This window comes from Marmota monax, unplaced genomic scaffold (genome assembly GCF_021218885.2).
Source record: "Marmota monax isolate L192 unplaced genomic scaffold, Marmota_monax_Labrador192_F-V1.1 WCK01_AAM20220418_F8-fsc00099, whole genome shotgun sequence".
Taxonomy (NCBI): Eukaryota; Metazoa; Chordata; class Mammalia; order Rodentia; family Sciuridae; genus Marmota; species Marmota monax.
Window position 1 is genome coordinate 3,109,694 of NW_026692126.1, and position 21,935 is coordinate 3,131,628.

The 21,935-nt window shown below is 47.3% G+C and overlaps 1 protein-coding gene across 7 annotated transcripts in view; it reads right to left on the reverse strand.

Annotated features, from left to right (window-relative positions):
• Nav1 (neuron navigator 1) overlaps window positions 1-21,668 on the reverse strand; it is a 261,886-nt gene extending 240,218 nt beyond the window's left edge. For 2 of the 7 annotated variants that reach the window (XM_058585951.1, XM_046464192.2), the window contains exon 1: window positions 21,387-21,667. The gene's annotated coding sequence lies outside the window, so the exon portion shown is untranslated. Of the gene's footprint in view, window positions 1-21,386 lie in introns of all 7 variants that reach the window. The other 5 variants (XM_046464232.2, XM_046464213.2, XM_058585950.1 and 2 more) reach the window with 4 other exon arrangements.
• Between the last annotated feature and the right edge of the window lie 267 nt (window positions 21,669-21,935).

The following is a 21,935-nucleotide window of genomic DNA, read 5'->3' on the forward strand; positions in this document are numbered from 1 at the left end:
AGGGACAGTGGGGCTGACAGAAAGCAGAACCGGTACCTCTGTGTTTTGACACTGGCATTAACAACTAGCATTTAAAAAGTCTTACATGGTTTATATAGTATGAGGATAGCAATAACCAAATATTTACTGGGCACTTAGTATATGACAGTCACTTCACATTGATTGCCTTTATTTATTTATTCTGCCAACCCATTAGATAGGGACCATTAGTTTTCTCTATGGTGGGCGGAGTGGTGGACCCCAAATGGTACACCAGCCTAATACTCAAAGTTGTGGATGTCACCAAAAAGGGCCAAAGGGCCTTTGCAGATGTGATCGAGGTCAAGTCCTTTGCGGTGGGGACAGCATTTTGGATTACCAAGTAGGCCCAATCTAATCACATGAATCCTTAGAAGCGAGCGCCTTTCCTGGTTGCAAAGAGCCAGAGAGTGGCAGCTGGGGGACTTGATCTGCTGTTGGCTCTGAACAAGTAAAGGTCCTCACCCAGGAGTTCCAGTGGCCCTTAGAAATGAGAAGAGGCAAGGAACAGGTTCCCCCTGGAGCTTCCAGAAGAAGCACACCCTGCAGGCACCTAGATTTTAGCCCAGTGACATCCTTTCGGGCTTGTGACCAACTGAGCTGTAAGAGAATGTGCTTGTGTTGTCTTAAGTCTCTCAGATAGTGGCCGTTTGTTATAGCAGCACGGGAAAGGGATCCATTCCCTGTCGTGGGCGAGTGAACGGGGGCGAGCGAGGTCCAAGCCTTGCTGGTAGAAAGCCACAGGTCCCTGGCTGGACTAGTCCTCTCACCAATACGAACTGACTCCCCTCCAAGCTCCAGCCCTGCGCTAAGGCTGAGGAATTCATGACGCTGAAGACAAATGGGTCCCAACTGGATATGGGCAGGTAGAGCATCTGCTGCCACCACCCCAGCACTCTGCCGTCCACCGCCCTCTTACATGTTGCTTGGTCAATCTTCAAGAAACCCACTGAAACTGAATGGACGCCTGCATTCTGACATGAGGAAACTGAGGCTAGAAGAAGAAGGTGTCAGTCATAGCATCCCCAGCTGGCCACATCAGGCACGGAGGACATGTTCCTGGCATCCCACTCCAGGTTCTGAGCTCCTCTTTACCTCAGGTATGGAGGGGCTTGGGGGTGCACCCTGCTGCACCCCCTGTGGTACTTGAAACAGAGATTTAGGGTACCACCACCCCAACAAGCAGCATCTTGGCATTAGGAATATCATGTTTTTCCCGAGCCTAGTTCTAGGCTACACCATGGAAAATCATGTCAGGCCAATGAAAACCTGTGGGGGTGAGTTAACACCCCTTCTGCCATCCAGGCTGGGTGCTCTGTCCAGAAGCTCTTTGAGGGGCTGTCTCCCAGGGACAGCGTTTCCTGCTGCTGCAGATACACGGGAGGGGTGCAACCAGGGACAGCAGGCCTGGCTCACACTGCTGGCTTCCTAAGCATGTCTATACCCGCTGACTCTGCTGTCACCTCCTAATTAGTCTGTCACTCCCTCACATGTCCTCTTAGGGCTTCACCACAAGACCATAACTCAGTCAGGAGCCCAGACCATTCCTAGTGGTCAAAAGCATCCATTCTGGAAAAACCTGTTTCCTAGGGGTTGAGGTGTAGCTCAGTGGTAGAGCACTGGGCAAGGTCCTGAGTTTGCTCCCCAGCACTGCAAAAAAATAAATAAATAAAAATTTTAAAAAAATTTAAAAAAGGGAACTGATGCTCAGACAGATAGCCCACACTGGGTCACAATATCATCCAGGACCTCCCACTTCAGAGCCCACCTCCCTTCCTGTCCACTTGCTGTTGTCTAGTGACAAACACTATAGGAAGGACCTGTTGGAACTGTCCCTGTCTGCTCACCTTCATCACCCCACCACAGAGACAGCAGAAACAGCCTGTGAGCCCCCGACCCTCCCCTGAGCTCAGCTAGAGATGGCCCTCTGCTGCCTTCACATATCTCCAGGATGACCTGCTCAAGATGGTGCCTTGCACTGTACCCAGAGGGAAGCTTGGACCTTTAGGAGGCAGAAGCCCCTGCTAGGATTCCTTCAGTCCTTTCTTGCTGAGAGGCAGCTGTGTCCAAGACCAGGGACCACTGTCCCCCAAGGGCCTGGATCACAACTCCACATAGCCCAGACTCTGGCCCTAGGCACCCAGCCGCTGTGGTGGAGGGTGAGTCACGAGGCCTGGAATCTCAAGTGTTCCGGAGCTTCACCCCTCCCAGCCAGCTCCACATCTGCCCTCCAGATGTTGCCGCTTTAGAAACACTTCTGCCAACAGAGATCCAAGGTCAGGGGCATACCCGACCTTAGAAAAATACCTTCAGACCCCCACCAAGTGCCTGCCTTGGCTGATTAGGGATTCTCAAACTTCTCAAACCTAACTTGCCGTACCTCTTGGGTATCTTTTTCCTCCATTGAAAATCTTATTGCCTAAGGGCCCTGGAGAGGCGGGAGTCTGGTGGGAGAAACAGCCCCTTCCTTCAGAGAGCTCCCAGTCGGATGGGCTCTTGAGTCAATTCCAAAATGACGGAGGAGACACAGCCCTGCCCTGAGTCTGATAGAAGAGACCATCTCTGTCTCTGGGGAGCTTCCAATGTCTGGGAATAAAGGACTCAGAAGAAAAGCCTATGAAAACTATGATTTTAAAAAATGAAAGAAACCAAAGTTCATCAAGTTCCTACCAAGTGTCCTCTTCAGGTTCAGCCAGCCTTCTGAAATCCTCACCATCACCTCATCTATACTCAAGGAAATGAAAGCACCATGGTTGGCTCCCAGCTAGTCAGGAACACCTAGGATTCACACTCAGGTTGGAGTAGCTCATACATGGCACCTTGGTGTCACACCACATTGGTGGGACAAATCCCCTTGCTTTCTTTTCCCACTCTACCCTCTAGGCTTACGGCAAGCTTTTTCTCCCATCTGCATATTAAATAGTTCTGCATTTAAGACAACCTCATGCACACCAACAATGTCCCACTGTCCCAGCAGCAAGAGGGACTATCAAGCAAGAGAAGGATCACAGATGGGCTCTCATCCTCTGTTAGTGGAGGTCCCGCGCCAAGGCAAGCTGTGATCCAGGCAGGGGCTCTTTGGGGTCTCAGGGACAGAAGGCTCAGAGTGCTGAGCCTCCCCACCCCCAGGCTGGCCCCAAGCCAGTCACTGGGTGAACCAACTGCCCAGGACCTCTGGAAAGAATAATGCCTGAGGTACACATCAGGAGGGCCTGTGGTAGTGGAAAATGCAGTGGAAACGCTGAATATGTGTTCCCTGAGCTCTCTGTCTGCTTTGTGGCACCCAGGGTAGAACAAAAGGCTGGCCTTCCTGTCATTGTGCCAGAGCCCTAGGAGGCCTCTGCTCAGGGTACAGATTCATGGAGCTCAAAGCTCTCTGAGGCTCCTTCATCCCCAGGAAGAGGCTCTGCAAAGAGGGGAGACAGAAATGCTGCCCTGAACGACAGAGATCCAGGTTGGAGAGAGACAGTTTCTTTCCGTGGGAACAGCAGTTTGGTAGGCAGGATCTCATTAAATCCTTGCTCATGGGCCTGTTATGGGGCGGGGGCCCTGGCAAGGAATCCAGAATCTAATGCTGAATCTAGCTTCTTCTCTGCTTTTCTCTGGCCCCCCAAAGCACCCCAGATTCATAGGCTCTCACCTGTTGGTTACTAGCTCAGTATGGCCAAGGCTGGGTTTCTGCCCACATTGTCCTGGCCTGAAAAGAGGGTTGCACTGATAGAGGAGGCAAGGCCAGTTCAGCCCCATAACCCATAAAAGAGAAGATTCCAAAAGAAGCTGGAAAATCAATGACCTTTCGATTTTGCCAACCAATAGCATCCCAGCCTGCTCCATATCCTGTCACCCAAGATACTGGGCTTCACATTCTGAACAATAAAGCCTAAGAGGAAGAAAGCAAGAATCTTATTTTTTGACGGGGAGCAGTTAGTTTGTATTAGCTGGAACTAAGCTCAGGCAAAAAAGGACTTTTTAGGATACACCCAGCAAGCTGGAGGCAAATAGCAATGGAGAGTGACAGAGCGCTACTCTCCCCAGTCACTGAGCTTCCTCAGCTCGCCACCCTTTCCGGTCTTCCTACAGGATGCTCCAGACCAAGGCTCCCACCCTAGACTTTCTTCTAGTTTGGAGAGGAGGAGATATGCTCTGGGCCTGCTTTCTCAGCCCAAAAGATGCTGAGCTGTGGGTTGCTGGACCAAGAGAGGAGGGCGTGGGGATGGGGTTGAGTTTTGCTGGGCAATTGTGCCCTCTTGTGGCAACAACAGGAAGCTGCAAGGACATGCAGACAAAGGGTGAAACAGATTCTTTTCTCCCTTTCCCAGAATCCTTCTATGGGGCCTTTATTATGCACCTATTGGTAAATAGCACTGGACCTTGCCCCAAACGAAGCTGGGAGAGACTGGCTTCTAAATGAAACCTTCCCTGGAGGAGGAGACCAGTCCTTCCACATTCCAGCTACAGGCCTTCCCTACCCACACGCTCTATCAATAAGTCCTTGAGTGGACAAAGTCACTCTCCTCTGACCACATGTGTAGCAGGCGCCTCATCTGGGTCAAAGCATGCTCCTGGCCTTCCTGAAAGCCCTGCTCTAAGAGGCCAACTCTGGAGAAGGCCCTGAGCCCTCTGCAGAGGAACAGTCACTGTTCGTGATGGTTTATGTCCAGTGTTGGATTCTCCGAGACACACTTCCAATTGTTCCAAATGGACTGGGAGCCTCCCAAGGGCAGGAGCATTGCCTGAGAACCTATTTCATGCCACCCCTTTACAACCAAGCCTTGTTCTGGCTTCTCATCAGGACTATAAGAGTCATAAATAAATTTCGATTTATAGTGGGAACTCAGGCCCTGGAAGGTCAAGTGACCTGCACAGGAGCTGCTATTTGTCTGATACCCACAGCTTCCCACCCACCTGGGGCCATGCAATATGCATTATCTTTTCAGTCATTATGAGTGAGATTGTCCAGGGAGCTACGTTATAATTATCCCCATTTTACTGATGAAGGCATGGAGTCATTGAGGGGATAAATAAAAAGCTCAAAGTCACACAGAAAGTGGTAGAAGCATAGGAACCCAGCCTGTCTCACCCTTACTCAATCCTGTTTGGTTTTTGAAGGGCCAGGCCTCCTCCTTCCTGCCCCTCCAAGGGCCTCATACAGGGCTCCACACCCACTTCCAACGCTGCCCACCACATAGACAAGCTTCTTTTTATGGTCCTGGAGGAGTCCTTTTGTCCTTCTACAGGAAATCCCAGAAATGACATTTAGATGCATCAACTCCTATTGGAACAAAACCCACATCTGACATTTCTCACCATTATTCCAGTAAAGGGATTGGATGCTAGTGAGTGATTCCTAGGCCTTAATTACTCTTGCTTTCCAGTCTAAGCAGTGTGGGGTCCTCGGTTAAACCATATAAAATCTGGGAAGATTGAGAAATATTAGCAGCAGAGGAAGGTGCTCACGGGGAGGCTGGAGTTAAGCACACTGCGGGTGGCTGGGTGGTTTTTTATGTTAATTCTCCCTGAAAAAACAGTGAGTCCTTGGGGCCACAGGGCAGCTTTGGAAGTGATCTCCCCATGGAGGATAAACGTCCTGAAATCAAGCCCCAGCAGAGACCCACTAAATCGTGTGTGTGGGCACCCAATCACCAGGACATGCCTGGTTACTGTCCGGGGGAGGCTGGACTGAGGGACACTGGTCAAGTACATATGCTAACTTTTGTCTTTCTTCCAAAATCACTATGCACTGTTCTGCAGAGGGAAACGCAGGGGCTGGGATTTTTACTGGCCCCTCAGAGGCCTGGGATCTGGTCTTGGATACTAATTGCAAACCGCCCTGGCTGAATGACGGGGGTTGAAATGTGGCATTTCAACATCACTGTTGGTGGCGTGGGAATGCAAAGGAATCTTAACTTGACACCAAAGCAGACTTCTCTGGGGCTTCCTAACAGAAACAGCAGCCCATTTTCATCTCAGCCCCCTCCAGCTATTAAGGAGGGCTCTGTGGTTTGGCAGGATCATAGAGGCCTGGGGAACATGGAGTCAGGGCTTCTGGGTCTCTGGCTGACTCACTGTCACCCTAGATGTACCCACCAGCATGAGCTTTGGCCTGTGATGCACACCACTGCAGAAAGCTCAGCAGAAGCAAGCTCCTGACTTTATAGGGGACCTTTTCCAGTAGGTGCTCTCATAGGGTTCTTGAGTGGCAGACCCCAGACAGAACTATACACCAGCCTCAGAAGCTGGCATTACACCCACCCATGGACCCCCCGCCCCCAGCTGCCTCCTCTAGTACCCAGGAACTCAGTTGGCTCCAGAATCCCCAATCCCCTCTCGCCTTTCTTGGCTTCTCTTTCGGAAACACCTTTTTCCTGCCCCATTAGGCTATTGGGCTTCCTGCAGGGGAAGAGGGCCTGTAATTCCAGGTACTATTTATAGCAGGTCTCCCTCCTTCTAGACCTCACCAAGGTGAGGGGCCATGGTGCAGGAGGTGGATGGAGGCTGCTTGGGGCTTTCCAGGATCCTGGCCACCAGGAGAAGCAAACTGAGGCCAAAATGAGGGGCAGAACCCAGAGGAAGCATCAATGCATTTTCTGATCCCTAAACTGGTTCTTCCTCCTGACCTACCCATGCCTATTAGGAGTCCCACAGTTATTTGAGGCCCTCCGGGTCCAGAACTTAGGGAAAAGGCCACAGGCTTTACATCTGAAGAAAACCTGAGGTCACATTTTGTAGATGAGGAAACAGACCAAGAGAGGAGAGATATGATAGAGGTCACCTAGGAAATTAAAAACAGATCCCCAGGCTAAAATCATCTGACCCTGGTCTAACACATAACAACTCCAAAGGATGACTTCATTCAATCCCATGAGCAGGTGAGGTGGCTCCTCGGGGGATGAAATGTCACCAATGAAGACAACTGATATTCTAATTCCAAGTGTCTCAGAATGTGGCCTTATTTGGAATAGGATCATTGCAGATGTAATTCTTTAAGATGAGGTTTGTTGGACTTGGCTCCAAATCCAATACCACTGGTGTCCTTCTAAGAAAAAAGAAATCTGGAAACATATAGAGGGAAGATGATGTGAAGACTTCAGGAAGAAGACAGTCTTGCAAAGATGGAGAGAGATTGGAGCAGTGTGTCTACAAGCCAAGGATTACAAGCCAAGGAGTGTCAGCAATCACCAGAAGCTATGGGAGGCACAGAGGGATACTCCTGGACAGGGTTTAGAGGGAGGATAGCCTTAGAGATGCTTGCAATTTGGGCTTCTGGCCTCTAGAACTGAGACAATAAATTTCTGTTGTTTTAAACCATGTAGTTTGAGGAACTTTGTTACAGCAGCCATAACAAACTGATACGTGGTATCATACCCACTTGACAGATGAGGACTCTAAGATTAAAGCAAATTAAGTGAGTTACACACTCGGAGGTGCAGGACTAACTCAACTCCCAGTCCAATCCTCTTCCAAACAGGCTGCACACCTTTTTGATTCTCCACTCTGTGGCCCTCCCACGTTCCAAATCCTGTTGGATTTTCATTTGTAAAAATGTCTCACCCACTCACCCTTCCTCTCCTTTCCCAGCAGGGCCACTATATCTCAGACATTCCATGCCAGGAGGGTGACAGTTGATCTGCTAGTCCAGTTCTCCCTTTCCCAACCATTATTCATCAACACAACTTCATCCAATGCTTTTGGTGCACCAAGTCCTGTGCTAGGCCCTGAGCTCCCATCAATCAACAGAACTGACCTAGTCCCTGTCACTCGGACTGTAATCCCAATAAACACTGCCTCTACATGTCACCTCCCAGCTCTCTGGTGTCTTCCCACCACTGAATGACTCGGGTCCTGCACAGGACCCTTTGTTTCTCAGATGCAGGGTCATAGGGTCCTGCTTGTCAATACGTGCCAGCTCAATTCAGGCCAGAGGACAACATTGGGTCCTGTGTGGAAATCAGGGGTCCCTCTACCAATGCTAAGAACTTCCAGCCCTAGGAGACAAAGGAGGCACCAGTCCATGAAGTAAAGAAAGACTCCGAGGGCTGGGGTTGTGGCTCAGAGGAAGAGTGCTCGCCTAGCATGCGTGAGGCACTGGGTTCGATCCTCAGCACTACATAAAATAAAATAAAGATATTGTGTCCACCTATAACTAAAAATAAATATTTTAAAAAAAAGAAAAACTCTGAAGCCACAGAAATGAGACTTGGTCTGAGTCAAAGAAGGGGACACTGTGAAGACAAAATCCAGAGGATATACTAGCTTATCTTTTTTTTTTAATATTTTTTAGTTGTCAATGGATCTTTATTTATATGTGGTGCTGAGAATCCAACCCAGTGCCTGACACATGCTAGGCAAGCGCTCTACCACTGAGCCACCACCCCAGCCCCCTCCCAGCATATCTAAAATTTCAAAATCCTGTCAGATTCCCCAGTGTTGCTTGACAGATGGGAAACCTAGAGTGACTACAAGGATTCTCCAGAAACCTACTGTGGTTACGTTCATACATCAGGACGTACAAGGAATAAACTACCACGTTGAACATGGATAAATCTCAAAAAACATTATGTTGAGCCAAGAGTCCAGACAGAAAATAGAACCTACCACACAATTCCACTTATATGAAGTTCAAGAACAGGCAAAGCTAATGGATGGTGACCCAAATCAGCACAGCGCAACAGTGGCTGGCGGGGTGAGGCTCTGATAAAAGGGACAGGAAGGAAACTGCAGGCGGGTGGAATGTTCTATATCTGGATTAGGGTGTGGGGTACCTGTGTGTGTGTACTTGTCGAAATTCATCAAGATGGACACAAGATCTGTGCATTTCTCTGTAAATCATACTTCAGTTAAGATAGAATAGAACAAGAGAAGAGGAAAGTGTCCCCTGACTCTCAGTTGGAGGGGAAGCCTGGCCCATAGCATGGGGTCAGAGAAGGCTGCTACAGGTGAACGGACACCCGCATTTTCTCCACTTCCCTCCCTAGGCCTGACATCTTACTCAGACTCTGCTCTGTCCCCCAGCTGGGTTCAGGCAGCAGCCTAGGTCTCTCTACAAAGAGGCAGATGGAAGTAAATAGAGCAGGCAGCCCTGGCCCATGGGCCACTAAACCCAGGCTCTCTCTGGATTTGTGAGCCAGGCCTTTGCCTCCGAGGCGTCCAGGCTGAGCCCTCCCCGGTGTCCTATTGCCATGGAGACCGCCCCCCTGCCTGTCTTTTGGCCCATAAGCCTTGAGTTCAGCATCTCAAATCTCTCACCTTCCCATATACTTTGCCTTAGCCACATCTGTGACTCCTCCTCCCAAAGCCAATGCTATTTATAATGCCCTGAAACAGCTTGGGCCAGATAATAGGCAGCCTTTGCCAAACAAAACCCCAGGCCATTCCACTCCCCATCACCAGCCCCCCCCCAGAGGCCTGCAGTCTGGAGCCCACTGGGACCCTCAGGGACCATATATCTTAGAACCGGCACCAGAGACGGTCCTCCCACTCATCCCTCTGACCCCCAGACAGGGAGACATCCCCCCGCCTGTATATAAACACCCCTTTGGGGATAAATCCACCCGGAAGCGTAGTCTGCAGGGCTGGGAACTGAATGTTTGAGGCATCTTTGGCTTTGTTCTGTCACTCTGCCTGTCCCACATAGACTGCAGTGGACCAAGTGTTTATGCATGCGGGGTGCAGCCAGCCCCGGGCAGCCAGACCAAGCAAGCACGTCAGTAATGGCCACTTTTAGGTCTATGCCAGAGGGTGTTTAACACCTTCTCGAATGTTCCTCACAATGCTGTGAGTTATTATCATCTCCATTTTACAGATGAGGAAATTGAAGCCCAGGAGAGTTGTAGGAACCCAAATGAGGCTGACTTAAAAACCTGTGTTTTCCATCACGCCACCTGCTTGAAGCAGGTGCCAGGGAGAGACCAAGGAAGCAGGGAGGTGGCCTCTAGGCTGGCCAGGGAAGCTCAGCACTGAAGGTACTGCTGTGGTGGGAGAAAGAGGAGAGGCATCCAATCCTGCCTGCCCCTCAGCGAGGCTTAAGCTTAACCACATCCCTTACCCCTGAGTAATCAATCTTCAAATATTTCCTGAGCTCCTACTATGTGCCAGGACCCAGCTAGGCCACTGGCCTATTTTAAGCCCTGCTGTGCTGGCCTTACTGGCTTTTCTCTGCCTTGGGCCTCCTCTCCCAGACTCGATCAGCTTGCCAGCCCCCACCCAACATCTGGCCCCAGCCCTGCCATCTTCAACACAGAGGCCTTTGTCTGGGACTGGATGTGATACAGGACTGTCACAGTCTCAGTGGCCAGCTCAGCAGCAGCCCTTCCCACCCGCTTCCCACAGCCACCCAATCCTGCGGTCACTCTCTGGGCCTCTCTTCTATCCTCTAATTTTCTAGCCAGGGCTAACGAGAAGATGTGGGAGATGACTCAGAGGTGTGATGTGGTGTCTTTGTGATGACATTCAGTCCGGAGACTGGTAAAGAGTGACAGAGACTGGGATTTCACAGGACATGTGTAAATTGGGAGGGGCAAGTTTATTAGCTCCAGACCAGCTAAAAAATTTAGCAAAGAAGTTTAATGGGTTGTTAGCCTAAGTTCATATAAAAGTTATTTCTAACTAATGAGAAAATGAGAAAGAGAACTCAAAATACAAGACTTCTTTATTGTTTCTTTGACGACGTGGGTAAAAATGACCTAATAATAAAATTAGTGATAAATTTTCAATAAGTTTTTATTGTTGCTGGGTGTAGTGGCACACACATATAATCCCAGCAGTTTGGGAGGCTGAGGCAGGAGGTTTGCAAGTTCAAAGCCAGCCTCAGCAAATAAATGAGGTCCTCAGCAACTTAGACCCTGTCTCAAAATGAAAATAAAATAAAATAAAAATAAAAATGAACTAGAGGTGCTGCTCAGTGGTTAAGCACCCCTAGGATCAATCCCTGGTACCAAAAAAAAAATTTTTTATTATAAAATAAATTTTGGGGTAGGGGTGTGGCTCAGTGATATAGCACATGCTTAGCACGTTTAAAGCCCTGGGTTTGATCCCCAGCACTTTCTCCCATATAATAATAATAAATCAAAGCTGGACATGGTGGCACATGCCTGTAATCCCAGCAACTTGGAGGCTGAGGCAGGAGGATTGCAAGTTCAAAGCCAGCCTCAGCAAAAGCAAGGTGCTAAGCAACTCAGTGAGATCTTGTCTCTAAATAAAATACAAAGTAAGGCTGGGGATGTGGCTCAGTGGCTGAGTGCCCTTGAGTTCAATCCCTGATTCCAAATAATAATAAATAATAAATCAAAGTAAATCTTAAGGACCTGTAAAATAAATGCAATAGCAAAATTAATAATAAAAACCTAATCATTTCTGCATTAGTATATCAAGCATAATGTCTGTGGTTAAGTTCCATCGCCCATTAAGGATGCTGCCCACCTCTGCCATCCATGACTGTGGAGCGTATTGGAAAGGACAAAGAGCAGGAGTCAGAGGACCTAAGTTCCCCACTTGATTCCCTGAAGCTATTTCCCTTTGGGCCAGTCATATAGCCTCTCTGAGTCCCGTTTTCACCATCAGTAGAAACGTAAATCCTTGTCCTGACCAGATCACAAGGCTGTCGTGATAAGCAAGTGGGGTGCTGGCCAGGGAGCCCCTGGGCTTAGATCACACATTAGCGAGGGACTTCTGCAGTGAAGCCTGAAGACAGGCGATGACAGCAGGGTGGGATTGGGTCAGGGGATGTCAATCGAGGTTTGCTCTGTCCTCAGGGTCAGGCTATGACCTGGACCCTGAAGTGGTGTGGGTCTCAAACGTTCACCCAGATGCACCTCAGGACCTACACCTGCGCCTACCAGCCGTCCCACCTGTTCCCAGAAAGAAGGTCCATGTGCAAGGAACTCAGAGGCCGGTGGTAGAAAATACCAAGGGTTCCAAATTACAAAAATAAAAGGGCAAAATTGGAATAAAGATTTAATTAAATGTCTGTAAAATGTAACACTGTGCCAACTTTATCCATTTTTAATGTTAGTTTTTTCCAAAAATACATTATATTTGAAAATAATTTTCAGGTAAAATTTTTGTTGCAATAATTTCTGTATATATTCAAGGTTACCAAGAAATAGACAATTCAAAATGACTAATAAATGAATTGTTGATATCCAAATACTTTTTTTTCCACTACTAGGGATTGAACCTAGAGGTATCTATTACTGAGCTACATCCCCTGCCTGGAACTTGTAATCCTCCACTGTCAGCCTCCTGAGTAACCCGGATTATAGGCATGCTCCCCCACAACCACCTTTCCAAATACTTTTAAAAAGTGAAATTATACAAATCCTTCAAACATTTTCCAACAAAAGCATGAACTCTGAATATGGGCCTTTGGGGTGCAGCTGCATCTCGCTGGGCATACTTGTCTTTGGCTCTCTCGGGGGTGAGAGCTACGGCACACCCCAGGGGTCTGGCACCCTCTCTGACCCAGCTCAACATTTCAGGGAAGCTTCCCCAGGCCAGGCCTTGGGTCCTGCTCCCTTGTCTGTGCCTAGAAACCAAGATATTGAATTCAAAGCCTACCATTGTCATGGCTATTATGGGTGGCCCCACCGGAAGGTACAGAAGGTGTTAGGACAATAAGCAACACTTTCTGTCCCACCCAAACCCTAGATAACACACTAATAGCTCTCCTCCCTGTTTTGACACCTCTGTCAATGACAATCACTGTCATTGCCTTTAAAATAGATGAGGATAGACCACTTACACCAAATACAGCTCTCACTCTCCTGTCCTTCAGGTATTTGATTTTAGTTCCTTTATTTATCTATTTATTTATTTATTGTACTTTAAAAATTTTTTTATTAGTTGTTGATAGACCTTTATTTTATTTATTTATTTATATGTGGTGCTGAGAATCGAACCCAGGGCCTCACACATGCTAGGCCAGCGCTCTACCACTGAGCCACAACCCCAGCCCCTATTTATTGTACTTTTAATTTTAGAATTTGGTTTCTTGTTTCATGACACTTGACAAACTCCTGAAGTCCTCTGTGTGAGATGAGGGTGTTGGAGGCCCTACTCTTCCTCCTCCTCTCCTACCTTCAGTCAGCCCAGCCATTGCAACGGAGCATATGGAGCTTTGTTTGGGCGATTCCCAGTAAAGGTCATCTTTACGTGATCTCGACTATGTAAATGTTGTTTAATCCCAGCCTCAGAGGGTCTCAATCTCACTTTCCTCATCTGTGAAATGCGGAAACCATAGCAAGTCCTTACACCTCATCAGACCTGGTGAAGAGGGTAAGAAATGTGAATGACAGCCGGCTTTTCACAAATAGAATATCTTATTTTTCTATACTTATAACATGACACATGGCATGAACGGTAATAATGGCTCATATTATTTGGGCAATTTATATAACTTTCCAAACTGATTTCTCACTCGTAAAATGGAGAGAATACGAGCACCTATCTCAGTTATTGTGAATATATAAATAGATGATATAAATTAAAGTGCTTCTCAGCTTGGTACAATGCTACTTGCCTGCAGTTCCAGATACTCAAAGAGACAGAAGCAGGAGAATCACTTGAGCCCAGAAGTTCGAACCCAGCCTGGGCAACACAGTGAGACTGCATCTCAAAAATAAATAAATAAACAAATAAAGTGCATTAGTTTTAATTTTATTTATTTGTTTGTTTATTCATTTATTTATTTTTCATTCAGTGCATCACTACCCCAATTTAAGGGATGATCATGATCTTATTTCCTTCTTTCTAGGAGAGAGAACTTCAGTCCTCAACACAGAAGGCTATGGATTAAGAAGTGCATAGCATCTGGGCATGGTGGCGCATGCCTATAAACCTAGTGACTGAGGAGGTCAAGGCAGGAGGATTGTGAGTTAAAAGGCAGCCTCAGCCACTTAGTGAGACCCTGTATCTAAATTTAAAAAGTGGGGGGGGTGCAGGGGATGTGGCTCAGTGGTTGAGTGTCCCTGAATTCAATCCCTGGTACCAAAAAAAAAAAAAGTAAAAAAATTTTCATAGCCCTCTTTAAAGGGCATTTAGAAAACAACTGGGGGTGGGCTGGGATGTGGCTCAAGCAGTAGTGTGCTCGCATGTGGCTCAAGCAGTAGTGTGCTCGCCTGGCATGCGTGCGGCCCAGGTTCGATCCTCAGCACCACATACAAAGATGTTGTGTCCTCCAAAAATAAAAAAATAACTGGGGAATTTGAGTATGGCCTACATATTAAACAATTCTCTTAAGTCCAATTTTAGTGGGTGCAATTAAGGTATTAATGGTATGTAGGAGAATTGTCCTTGTTTTTTAGGAAATAGGTGCATAAGTATTTAGAGGTTGAATGTCATGATGTCAAGAAATTATTTTCAGGGCTGGAGTTGTGGCTCAGCCGTAGAGTGCTCGCCTAACATGCCCGAGGCACTGGTTTCGATCCTCAGCATCACATAAATATAAAATAAAGATATGTGTCCACCTAAAACTTAAGAATAAATATTTAAAAAACAACCAAAAAAAAAAGAAATTATTTTCAAATGGTTCAGAATACAAAGTTTTATCATCTGTAGGCCTATATAGAGATAATGAATTATCTGGATTCACTAACATCTTGCTATACTGTGCTTTAAAGAGAGTCAGCAGTAGAGTCAAATGTTAACAATCAGTGGATCAAGATATTCATTGTAGTAGTCTTTTCACCTTTTCTACTGATTTGATAGCTTTCAAAATAAAACCTTGTGGAGGGAAACTTGCAACACTGGAAAGCACCTTACCTGCTCCGTCTCACTGTCCCTGGACATTGGGTGTGAGCACTGACGAAGCAGCTTCCAAACTCCTCCCAGGGAGGCACAGGTGTGATTTGCTGATGCCTTTCTTTCTTTCTTTTCTTTTCTTTTTTTTTTTTTTTTTGGTACTGGGGTTTAAACCCAGGGGCACTTAACCACTGAGCCACATCCCCAGACCTTTTTATTTTGAGTCAGGTTCTCGGGAAGTTGTTAAGGGCTTTGCTAAGTTCCTACAGCTGGCCTTGAACTTTCAATCTTCCTGTCTCAGCCTTTCAAGTCGCTGGGATAACGATATGCGCCATAGTGCTCAGCTTGCTGATGCCCTCTTAAAGCTCCTGGGTAAAGCTGATGGTGCCCAGGTGACAATGGATGGCACCAAGGTCTGGGGGCCGACAATCACACATGGCAGTGTGGATCGCCCTGTGAAACTGAGCCCCTCTGAAGTTTGGGAGAGGGAGAGCCCCACGTCCTTACAGAATCACAAGACAAGGCAAGGCAGGCAGCTGCTGAGTTGGGGTCCTGGCGGCGGCTCCTTAACCGTGTGTCTCATCAGCTGTCTCTCCTTTGTTCAAGGCAAGCAGGAAGAGAACAGTTGGTGTCTTGGCACTGCCCGGAACCCAGTTACTCCTTTTCAGTCTACTTAATTATCTGCACCAATGAGCTGGGAAAGAGCACTGGAAATTGACTTTAGTAATAATTTATTGAGGACCTATGTTTGAAGTCTACAAAAAAAATGTAGATAACACCACAAACGAAGTGAAATGACTCGAAAACCAGTGGTGAAAGGTAAATGATATAGTCAGATTCATTCCTTTCAGCCTTCATTTATCCCTCCCCAGACAGTTCTCGGGTTTTCAATCTACAAATGGAAAACAAAAATCTGCTTTGCTTAACTGATTCTAGGTGATCTGCCTGTGGATAATCTGTGCCAGGGAGCTCAGAACTGGAGTGTGGCACTTCTGCACACATGTGGAGATAAACTGTTTGTTGTTAGGATGACAAGAGAGAGGAAACGTCTGGCATTGATTAAGCATACACCTTTAGCATCCCAGGGACCGGGTCAGGTCTTTCACCATCTCACTTGATTCATGCAATCATACTCTGACTGAATTTCCCAAACTTGCCATATTTTTGGAATCAGTGTGGTGTGTGCGTACTCATGCAGAGTGGGGGATGTGGGATCAAGATCAGGCAAGCAGGGAACCACTGTCCTATGAGAAAAGGCATTTTTTGTTTCATTTTTCCTGGGGAAGAAGCTGAGTCTCTAAGAGTTTTCCTGACCTGCCTAAGGTCACACTGACAGCAGAAATAATGCTAATGTGGAAGGTATATAACTTAATTGCCAATGTTTGTCTAATACTCAGAATGTACTAGACTTTACATGGGAAGTCAAGATTTGAACCTTGACTCCAAGTCTGACTCATTTCATGATTCAAAATCTTGCTAGTGTATCACACATCTTCCCTGGAAATCTCTGATAACATATCAAGGACTATCTGAAGGAAACGGGGCTGCTGAGACCAAGGAGGAAGAGATGGGGTCAGATGCGTGACAGCTGTTTCCAAACAGTGAAAAACTGACATTTTGAAGGCGATTACACTTGTTCTGCCCGGCTTGTTCTGCACATCCCCCACTTTATTTGGGAATGCATTTTGGTGAAACCCACTAATCTTTTGGTGTCTTTCACCAATGGGTGGAAGTTACACCCATGGCAGATTAATACAAGAGAAACTCTAAAAGAACTGTCCAAATAGGGAATAAAATGATTTCAACATACTGTTAAGAGTCCCCAGCAACAGATGTAGCTGAGCTGCATGCCCCTGGAAGGGAGGTCTTAGATGTATCTAGGGGAGGGGAGAAGGAGGAGAGGAGTCCTTTCCAACTCTGAAAGTTAAATTCTGCGGAAGTTGCCATTTACTCTATTTACAAATGGATTTTTAAATCAGGGAAGGGATGTAAAGTGGGTCAGTATTACTGACCAGATGGGGAGGGAGTTGCGTCACTAAAAGCTGTGACCAGTCAAGGGGTCCAGGGAATAAATCAGCTCAACCATGGAGTGTTTCTAACCCTCACAGCACATCAGCATTACCAAGGGAGATTTTTTTTTTTTTTTTTTTTTAAAGACAGCTACAGGAGCTGCATTCTAAACTAAATGAAGCTGTATCTCTGGGGATGGGCCCAGGAATCAGAAAGGCTTAAAAACTCCCCAGGTAATGTTCAAACAAGATGGAGAAGCACTGAGCTAGAGGAAATGGAGTTCCCCCTGAGGCCCTTTTGTTGTGTTCTCTGAGCCTCTCTGATGACCAGAAACTAGTCTCTCTGCACCAGTCTCGGGGACTTGTTGGGAGATTGTTTGGGAGACCAGAAGCTAAGGCTCTTTAACCCTGTAATGCTTGAAGCCTTGACCTTTCTAGGTATTACAAAGTGTTTGCAAATTTATAGACAGGAAGTAGAATGGTGGCTGCTAGGGACTGGGGGAAGGGACAGGGAGTAATTCTATAATGGATACAAGGTCTAATTTGGAAAGATTTAAAACATTCTGGAGATAGTTGGTGGTGATGATTCCACAACAATGAGAATATATTTAATGTCACTGAACATCAGTACCCTTAAAAGCATTTTAAACAGTAAATTCTATGTTATATATGCATTTTGCCACAACATAAAGATTTTTAAATGTTTCAAGGATAATAATTATAAAGAAAAATGTAATTACATGCATCAGCTCATCCCACTGAAGGTTGATGCTTTACGATTGCTTTGGTGACATGAAACTTTGAAGATTAAAAAAAGAAAAAGAAAAAGAAAGAACAAAATACAAATACTATCTTTCAGAGGGATTTATCCCAGGAATGCAAGGGTGGTTCAACATAAGAAAAATAATCAATCAACAAAAATAATCACATTAACAAAATTAAGGAAAAAAGCAAACCACATGATTATCTCAAGTGATGTAGGAAAAAGCATTTGACAAAATCCAACATCCTTTCACTATAGAAACACTTAGAAAACTAGAAATAGAAAGGAATTTCCTCAAGATGATAAAGGGCATCTACGAGAAACCCACAGCTAACATCACACGCAATGGAGAAAGACGATTTCAATCTTTCCCACTAAGATGGGGAACAAGAGGGGCAGGCTGGCTTTCACTGCTGCTACTCAACACTGTACTGAAAGTTCTAGCCAGAGCAATTAGGCCGGGAACTAGAAAAATAAAGAGAATCTAAATTAGAAAGGAAGAGGTAAAACTATCTCTATTCATAATTGACCTGATCCCATATATAGGAAATCCCAAATAATCCACATACAAAAAAGCTTCTTGAGGTAATAAACAAATTCATCAGGGAACAAGATCAACATCCAAAAATCATTTGGGTATCTATACCCCAGCAATGGAGAATCCAAAAAGGAAATTCAGAACAATTCCATTTCAGAAAGCTTTCAGAGTATCTGAGGATTGGACATCAGAAGAGTCTTGTCATCCTTTGAAGTGGAAACATCTTGTTATTAACGGTGCTTTGTGGAGGCATATGCATCAGCGCCTTTAATTTTTCATGCATATTAGTGCATCTCATATTAAAATTAAGTAGAGCAAATAGATTTGATGAGGCTGGTAGCGCAGACTGCATAGGACATGCGTAAGAAGTTGAACCTCATCCGTGGCCTGATGAGCATAGGCTGGGTCTCAGCCATCCTGCCTCCCTTTGCGTCTCAAGAGTCATAGGAAGCTGGGAAGCAAAATCCCAGGCCCCCTGGAGGAAATCAAGTCTGAGTCAGTCTTCCTAGGAGGTGGAACAGATTAGGCCCAGGAAACTGATCACTGAGAAAAGTAGTTTTTTTTTTTTTCTTCACTTGAAAAATTGATGTTTTTTTTTTTTTTTATCGAAGAAGGAACTAAAAGTGTTTTTAATTATTGTGTGTGTGTCTTACCCACACACACACTAGGGGTCAGAAAGAGGAAGGGCTTGCCAAGTATTGCCACATTTCTCAGATCTCTGTGTTCTAGAGACTCAAAGCTGGTAGGTGGTTCCATCATAAAGATAGCTCTTTGTACCCCTTGCTGTTTCTGTTCCTCTCGCTAACAGCTAAGTAACATCTCCTCAGATCTGTGGATGGAAACGCTGGAAGCAGAAAAATTCTTAGTACAAGGAAGAAATTTGCTAGAAGAGAATGAACTCTGGTCAGGGAGCCAGAAGACCTGTGCTCTAGGCTGTCCTCGTCAGCGCCACAGCTGTGTGGCCAGGAGCCCATCCCTTCCTTTAGGAGGCCCTGATTCTTGTCTGTGAAGGGAAGAAGGGGAGGACCACAGCTGGGAGAGGCTGAGATCCTTTTGACTTTAACATTCTAGTTGTTCAAAAACATATTCTTTAGGAATCAAGAGAATTTTGAAAGAAGGGGGAAGTGACATTGAAATGAAAAGAGACACACATTTGAAAAGATGGGCAGGAACTTTTTCTACTGCAGGCCACTCTTTTCTACTGAACTAAAAGCTGAGTCAATAGGGACGGCTCACAAAGACTTGGGTGCGGGGAGTAGATGAGGCCAGGGAAGGACAAACAGCATATCTCCACTTTCAGTTTTCCCAAGCCAAGGCTCACCAGGACAGCTGGGCCTCAGAAATCAGCCTCATCGTGGGCCATGATTTTTTGCCTGTTTTAGTTGAGGGGATGGGGGGACCATGAGGGGGCATATCAAATAACTCCCAAAGATGAATAAATGGGCACTTGAGTGAGATAGGAGACCTCTGTGGTACTTAGATTCCCCTCCCAATTTTATCAATTCAGCAAATGTTTATAAGGTGCCTACTGTGTACTGGGGGTTGCAGAGGGTCAAAAAGGGTGTTTGGTTGGAAGACATTCACAGAGAAGTCAGGCATGTGCACAAATACCCAAATGTCTAAAATGCAAAGCAGAATGTGAGACTTGCTCCAAGGGAATTCAGATAAATTTCTGGAAGAGTTCAGATTAAGGGCTGCTATCTATTTATGATATGTACTAGTACCTGGAAAGTTCAGGAAATGGACCCTAGAGGCTGGAGCACAAATTTGAAAAATCTTATTCTTCCAGCAGTAACTATATTCTCTGGTTCAATTTTACAAAAATGAAAACCAGAGCAGAAAGGTGAGGAATTATTTGCACTCTGATCATCCAGAGAGTTGGTAATGTAGCCAGATACAGAACTACAAACTGAATCCAACAGTGAAACCATGTACCAGTATAAAGCTCATCTCAAAAGAGGAAGCCCAAAGTTACAGCCACTCCCTCCACAACCTTCCCAGGGTAAACCCAAAGAGTACCAACCAAAATTCAAAGCAAGATAAAAATAATCATAAGCAAGCTGGAGTCACTGGGTATCTTTGGCCCCCAATAAGCCAATGTCTCCAGAGTGACAAGTCCACCTTCTTGGGGAGGGCATTCTTTGTTGAAGCCCTCCTGTCCCTTCATAAGTGAGATGTAGGGACCTAAATTGAGGGGAGTCTAGAAAAAAGATAGCCCCCACGAGATGAAAACCCTGGCAAGCTCACTGCTTTTGCAGAGCTTACTGGCCACAGGGTCTCAGCATTGAATTTGAACGAGCCAATAGTATCCCAATGGCTGAAACAGGAAGCCAGATAAACAGCATGTTATCAAGGGGCGATCCAGCGCTTCCCTTAAGCCGGCGCCAGCTGCGCCCTGTGACTATCCTAACAAAGTCCCATTGACTCACCAGCTGATTTTCCTGTGTTGGGCTCTGGGCACAAGGAACCGGCTCTGCTGGGTGGATGTCACCCTAGCACACTACCCCTGGCCACCCACTGCTCATGTCCTCCCCAGCTCCTGCCTCTTCTCTGCCCTCTCGGAGGTGGCTCGTTCTCAACCCTATGATCAGTTTTGCCAGGCTCTGAGGATTTGAAGGGACCACAAGGACCAGGCACCGGACACCCTCGGATGAGCGTCTCACCTGATGTTCACCCAACCTCTCCCTTTTCTTCCTTCTCATATCCTCCGGGAGCACTTTTCTGCTCCCAAACTCTCTGGATTGGCGCCAGAAAAGAGCTTCAGATAGACTAAGAAGCGCATCCTGGGGGCCTTGCAAGGTCACCTGTCCCAGCTATTCTGCAGGCTCCTGTTGGGTCGGGAGAAGAGTTAACTCAGCGCTTCAAAACAAGGGAAATGTGGGTTACTGGTGTGTGTGTGTGTGTGTGTGTGTGTGTGAGAGAGAGAGAGAGAGAGAGAGAGAGAGAGAGAGAGAGAGAGAGAGAGAACACAGCGCTTGGTGCCTCCGATTTTAGGAACGCAACGCACTTTAAATCCCAGATATTTCACAGAAAGGGAACCTGGGATCAGAAGGATTGGAGTTGGGTAGCCCTGGAGAGCCGACCCCCAGAGTCAGCCGCACAGTCGGGGAGCGACGTCTGGGGACACACCTTCCAGACAAGCTGTTAGCATCTCCGTTGTTATTCCAAAGCGTCTCCCGAGCCCAGCCCACAGCACCCTTCTGGCACCAGGCTCCCCTCCCCGGAGGCTGGCTCGGGGCCCCGCAGGACCCGCCAGCTAAGCCGCGCAAAGTGCGGAGCGGCAGACCCTCGGCCCGGCTCCCGCTCCGCACGGGCCACTTACCGGCGCGCCTGTCCTCCGGGGCTTGGGGTCCACGCCGCCGCCACCACCGCAGCGCAGAGTCGCGCATCTCCCAGCAGCGCCGGTCCGGGCGTCCTCTCCTCGCGCACAGAAACTTTTCTAGGGGCTCCGCGACCCGGGTCGGCCCCTCTCACTAGACTCAGCCGGCGCAGCGCGATCCGGCCTTGGGCCTCGCACTAGGGCCGCCGCGGGCCCCGGCCCCACAATGAGAAGGAGGCGGCATCCTGAACAAAGTGCCGTCCCCCCGGGCCAGGCGGTCGGGGGCGGAGCCTCGTGACCCGCTGCCCCAGGCACACGCCGGCTGCCTCCACCGCGGGCCCCGGGAGGGGAGTGCCCGGGGCCGGGGGGCGGGCGGCAGGGGAGGCTTGGCTTCGGATCGCCCTCGCTTTCCGCTTCTGCACTGTGCCAGTTTAACCCGCAGAGGGGCGGAGGCATGGGTCCCTTCCAGACTTTGTCATTGGAAAGCTATTCCCGTAACCCTTTCCTGCCTTCGCCTTCCCGCCCCGCCTCCCCAGCCCGCCGCAGAAAAGC